Genomic DNA, 6610 nt, shown 5'->3' with positions numbered 1-6610 from the left:
CACTATGCCAGCAGTTGCTGCATTTGTCATTGTTGCTGGCTTTGTTTGTCTCCTTGCAGCCTGCTGAATTACTTGTCTACTTGTTCAGTCGTCCTAACCATAATGAATGCATTAACTCTCCGATGTGAAATGGCTGCAAAGCATTGTTTTGTGCTCCCTATTCATCCAAGTGACAAGACCATGTTATCCGCTTGCTTCTCTTTTAGGTACAGCATGTCATTTCAGAACCCTTTTTCATTTCGACCCAGCTTTGGGACACCACCTTCGCGGCGGCCGAACAGTGGTGCATTCCAGGATCCAAACAACCAGCTCGTGGTGCAACGAGCTAATATGTCCAGCCCAGTTATGCAACGTATTTTGCCTGTAGATCTTAATCTAATGTCCCAACCACAGGAAGAGGGCTTGTTGGGAGGTTTGTCTCCTTCGAGTCAAGTGAGCGCATTTTCTCATCCGCGGGGACAAGCGACTACGACATTGAATGGAAGCCCATTGGTGACATCCCACACCTCTCTATTGCCCTCCCATTTTAGGGAGAATATTAGTCATTCACATTCCTTTGTGGACCTTCATCAACACTTGCAGGCCACAAGAACTCACGCCCAGAGCATTGGGGATACGCTTGTCGATGATTTCATGCCCTCCACACAATTGCCCGATGAAGTGTATGTGCCTACTGCAGGGTCCTTGCCTGCTGTCTCGGTGGAGCCTACATCCAATGCTCCTTCCAAGAAAGGTCGCAAGGGTGGATGAAAGACAGAAGATAAAGCAACATCCAAGCCCAAAAAGGTTCCTAGCGGTAGATTTCATTGGGATCTACGTGCCCAAGTGGTTCTCTTTATGATGACAAACGCTACTCAACAGACTTGTATCAGAAGATTAAAACCACTGAGGAGCAATGGATTGATATTGTGGCATTGTGCTCATCACGAGGTCTGGTGGTCGATTGGCAGCAAGCTTATGAAAAGTATAAGCGTCTAAATGCATCTTATCGAGAAATCAGTGACTGGGAGAGGAACACCCCTTCTGGGAAAGACTCCTATTGGACAATGACCCCTGCAGAACGAGTTATCGAAGGAAAATTTTCCCATTGCAACTTTCCTACATAGTTGTATGAACTGATGGATCGACTTTTTGGTATGGACAAAGCAGTCAACCCTTCTGCTACTGTTGTGGACACTAGCAATGGTAAGTGTGTTATGCTGTAAGACTAACATTGTTCGAACACTTACTCCAGCTCTGAACACTCGTGCAATGCGAACGCATTGAGACAGGAACGCCATGTCCTAGCTCCACCATCAACCCTAATGTGGTCGATCCAACAACGGACACTGCATCATTTGACAAGACGCCAACAAATGGTGGTGTGGAGAAAAAGACCAGGAAAAGGACACACACCTTCGATGTTGGCCTCACGGAGGCTACGAAGGACCCCATGCGGGGTTGGGAGATTGCAGAGGAAGGGAAGAAGCAAAGACATGAGGTCACAATGGATGCACAACATTCACAGCATGAGGATCTCGTCGCTATCGAACGACAGAAAGTGGAGATCAGCCTACTCTTCGCAAATGTAGTACAGGGCATGGCATCCGCCCTCGGGAAGATGGCAGACAAACTTTAACAGGTATGCATTCAATCAGTTGTGCTTTGGTAATTGAGAATAGATTGTTAGGTGCTGGTAGATTAGAGAACGGTTATCGACAAAAATTATTTCCATGTCTTGGTTGTTGTAAACATTGCTCGAACTTGACCCAAAAAAAAAAAAACTCAGTTATTCATTCCTTGCATGTCCAAATACTCAAGCAGGTCATCTCTAATACAGATAGCCTCAAGACTGTTCTCACCTTCTACAACCCCATCAAGAGCATGTGGATTATCGACCAAAGGGTCATTCAAATCTATCTCGTGCTCCTGAAGGTCTATGGGGTCATCAGTGAGAGACACTAACATATTGTGAAGAATACAACAAGCCAAAATGACATTTGGTAGCTTTTGTATGTCAGGGGATCTAATGGTTCCCTTCAAAATCTGCCATGTACACTTCAGGCGTGAAAAGGCACGCTCAACGACTATACAGGTTGAAGATTGCATGAAATTGTAGTTGCGATGACGTTGGCTGACCAACTCTGGGCGTTGGAAGGGTATCATGAGCCATCGCAGCAACACATATCCTCCATCACCAACAATATATTCCGGGATCGACATTTCCTGAAAATCAAACGATGCACCCTTCAAGCGGTCTCCTCCTTGGCAAAGCCTATACATCCTTGAGTTGCGCAAAACCCTATTGCAAAACCCTGGCCATCCTACATTCACATCCAGGAAGCGCATGTTGGAGTCCACTATTCCCTGCAGAATCATGCTGTAGTTTCCGTAGTGGTCACGCCAAGGTTCACTTTGCTCATTCCTAGGCAAACCCATATTGATGTGAGTGCAATCTATGGCTCCACAACAATTGGGCATTCCCCTCTAAGCTCGAAACCCATCCTTTACATCTCGCATCTCAGACTCTGTAGTTGGCCATTTGATAAGATTTCCACCCCTGTGGACTAGGGAGCGCACAAAGTCATGGACGAAGGTGGTGATAGTCAACCTTCCACAACCGAAAGCATTTGCCACGTGGTAGTGCGTGTTTCCAGAGGCAAGTACCATCACAAAAATTGCCACCTTCTTCTCCACAGTGAATACCCTGCCTGGCAAGTTACGAAATCTGGCGGGTATATCTTCCTGCTGCACATCTTTGCGAATGAGGTCAGTCAAGCTTGTGAAGAGGTCGACGGGCAACTTGAAAATCTCTCTCCACCGCTCTTCATCTACACGAGCGTAGAACACAAAATGGTTCCACCAGTCGATTGACGAGCGTGGCTTTATATACCATCGACCAAGCACGTCGTTGAATGATCCTTGATACCTAGGGGTGCGTTGCGCGGAACCTATTTCCCAAAGGAGAGGCAGATATGGGGGAATGTATTCCTCAAACTCCATCTCCTCCTCCTCAATTGACTGTGTACTAGATGTTAGTCCGTGCAAAGACTCCCACTCCTGAAGCAAGGCACACATTAGAGAATTTAGTGATGGAATTGTTGCTCTCAATTGCTCTCTAAGATCCATGCCTCCTAGACCTGCAAAAAATGACACTTTTGGATCAGCAAAGTGGTGGTACCTGTAAATACCAGACTAGCAAATGACAGTAGCATTTAACAGCAACTGAAATTTATCGACGTGGGTTCAGGGTATGACACCAGCAAATGATACAGAATGGTAAAATATTAGGAACAACAAATTACAAAAACTGAAAGTATAGGCTCGTCCTCTGACACCAGCTATCGAGAGATAAATAAAATTCAGGAGCAGGTAATTAATCATAATGAAAATACAGATTCAATGAACGTCTTTTCAATAGTTCAATTGAGTAAAAGTTGTTTAAGCTACTGACATTTGGTTTTTTTTTTTAGGATTCGATGAAATCATTTGAAAGACTCCAGTAATCCCATTCATGGTTGGATCACAGTGTACTGTTCCATTTAGCAGGGCCATGTTTTTGTTTCCAAAGCTCGATATGTGTGGAGCCATTCAAAAGCTGGTTTACGTAGCATTTGGAACAAACTTCTAAAGAAAACTTTGCTATTTGTAAAAAATGACCTGGTTGTCTTTCGTTTGTTCAACATCATGTTTTTCCATATGCAATTTGATGTTATGCATGGATCTTATTTTGTTTGTTCACTAGTATATCGTTTAATTTTCCATCTGATGCTTTTCATGGTTTTTTTTGCAGGGGGGGGGGGGGGGGTTGGGCGGGCTACTGGTGTCACTGCAAAGTGGACCAGATACCCGACTGACCTTTCCCCAAAGAGAGCATGGCGTATCCACTCTGGTGCAAACCGAGTCGGTAAGGGGTTCAAGTCCCCTACTCTCTCATGCAGGGGTTTGAAAGTCCAGATTTTTTTATTCCAGCATTTGGTTAAGGTTCAAGAACTGCTCAAGTCGTATCCTTTGTGTGTGTTAATGTGTGTTGTGTATGTGGGCGTACTTGAGCACATGAAGGGATTGCAAGGGGGCAAGCGAACGTAATGAGAAGTAAATATTTACTAATGCCTTCAGTTGACTGTTGTTATTTTATTTGTGTTTAGATTAACAAAGAAGCAGGGTGAGAAAATTTTACAGCACCTTTCAGTTGGTGTCGTTTCCTATTGTGTGGTCGGCAATGCTGATTGTAATGGCAGGGCGTCTGAGCAAATGTTCTGTACCCCAATGCTCACAATTGCTTTTTCGAAGAAAATTGCTGGGACCAGCGAACCAGCATTTGTTCTGCATAGAAAGAGTGGGGAGATCAACATATGTGTTTTTTGGTAGGCTGATATCAGAGCACGCAAGAACTTACACATACCAAGAGTCGTTGAGTCAGCAATACAGAAACAGTGTTGTGATTCATGTGAGAAACTTGCAAGTGCACATCTGCTTGCCATGAAGGTGGGGTGATATTTGATTAAGGTTGAGGCTTTGTGAACGGAAAGCATTCTGCAAGGTTTACGGCAAGATGAGAGCACAATAGAACGCAAAGGCAAGAGAGTGTTACAGTCTCAGCAAGAGAGTGTTACAGTGGAAGGAGTGGAGGAGCTGCAGGTGCTGAGAACGCAAAGGCAAGAGAGTGTTACTGTCTCAGCAAGAGAGTGGTACAGTGGAAGGAGAGGATGGAGCTGCAGGTGCTGAGTTGATATAGCCGTAGTGTGGGCATTGGCTGCTTTGTAATTTTTTTTCTCAAAAGACTTTTGTGGCTCTTCAAACCCAGCCAGCCGCTAGGTCAAATTTGTTAAGCTTTAAATCTCAGATTTGGCGTTGGGTGTGACCAAGGACTAGTAGGGGTAGAGTTAAAACTCCCCTATATATTTGGGAGTCCCACTAGCCCATGGTGGGACCCAGCTCTTAGCAAAGTCCGCCAGAGGGAGAAGGGTCAAGCTAGCTGTTATTTGGGCTTTGCTGACATCTGGCATGGACAATCACCTTTTGCCAATGCAGTGTCACGCATGTCTGGGTTGGACATATATGACACCAGCCTTACTATAGTTAGCAACTACAAAGTCGCTTATCATGACCTAAGAGGGATCCCCCATAAGCCCTCTAAGAGCGCCTTCCCGTAGGTCCACTAAAAGCACTTCTCATAGAGAGACCCTCCAAAGGTAGAGGCCTGTTAAGCGGCACAATCCCATCCCATACTTGGGAAATTTTCCACCAACAGACTGCTCAATGCCGGTCACTGTGTGACTGTTCCAGTCCACAAGCAGCTGCAAACACCCAGTAGTGGGCTCTAGCCAGTTTCGGAGGCAGTTCAAGCATCTAGAGGGTGGTTGAACTACCCCCCACGTCGGAGGCAAAATTGCTTCGTACCTTTTTGCAGCGACGCTTTGAGCTGTGTATGGGATCATTCCAAAATCTAGAAAGGGTCGTTAACAGTGTTTTGAGCTGGCCTATGAGAAGGCCCTCTAAAATCGGCTCTGGAGGGCCCTCAAGCTGCAAAACCAATGCTCCATAGTCTCTATGGAAAGGTGTTGAATCAGCCTATAACCGACTCTCGACGCCAACGTTTTCACTAGGGATGCTTCAACCAGCCTCCATATTAACAAAGCACCCTTTAAACCAGCTTGGAATCCATTTCCAGAGCGAGAACGTTCACGATCATTGGGTGTTGATAGGCAACAAATGGAGGGCCCTTTCCTCGCCACAGCTCTTTAAAGGGTCTATGGAGAGGGCTCTAACAGCTTTATCTCCTATACCCTCAAGAGGCGTAAGTCATTGCTCATAAAACCTTCTTTTTAAGACAACCAAGATTTAACCAAAATTATGCTATTTATCAAAGATTCATGATAAACGGATCTACTTTTGACCTTTAAAATTAAGCTCTAGTAAAATCATAGCTAAGCTTTTCCATTTTCAACCTAGAAATTCAAACTACAACAAAGTATCCATAGTAGTGGTGCAAATTGAAGAGGTGGAGCATCACCAAGTTAATCTAGCAATTTATTTAAGAATGTGTACATGTTATATATTTTTTCCTCTCATGGCCTTTTGCAAACTTGGAGCATGGAAAATGTTGGGGTAAAGACTGCATGTGGCTGTCTACTCTCACTAACTCACGAACTCCTAACCTTATCATTCTTTGTTACAATAGTACAATAAGGAGAGTGAGGGATTCGAATCCTCAAAGAGACTCCGACAAATGGCAGAGTTTCTCTTCTTCTTCTTCTCCACTACACGAGCACAAACGCACCCACACTCTCACCCGCACACGCTTTTGCATCAGCACTCTTCAACTAGTATCAGAGTCATGGTGATTACAGCAGGATATTCTTAGCACGAGCAATAGCTTCCTGATGATAGCCTACACACATGCACATAAATACTTCAGACTTCGCTTTAAGTGGATACACCCACGCATGCGTGGAGTAATCATCAATGAAAGTCACGAAGTAAAGGTAATTGCCAAAGGACAGAGTTTGCATGGTCTATCCTTGACACCAGCAAGGAAAGTGTCCATGTCATCTTCCTCATGCATAATCTTCGACTCCAGCTCTTTACGCAACAATGCATTTTTTGCCTCATTGCTGTTGAAATTAGG

At 44.7% G+C, this 6610-nt stretch overlaps 1 pseudogene; it reads left to right on the top strand.

Annotated features, from left to right (window-relative positions):
• Nucleotides 1-213: 213 nt before the first annotated feature.
• Nucleotides 214-1618, top strand: LOC147422534 (uncharacterized; annotated as a pseudogene).
• The last annotated feature ends 4992 nt before the right edge of the window (nucleotides 1619-6610 follow it).

The sequence above is a fragment of the Adiantum capillus-veneris genome, chromosome 27 (genome assembly GCF_014529385.1).
Source record: "Adiantum capillus-veneris isolate H3 chromosome 27, ASM1452938v2, whole genome shotgun sequence".
Taxonomy (NCBI): domain Eukaryota; kingdom Viridiplantae; phylum Streptophyta; class Polypodiopsida; order Polypodiales; family Pteridaceae; genus Adiantum; species Adiantum capillus-veneris.
This window is presented reverse-complemented; position numbering and strand designations above follow the sequence as displayed.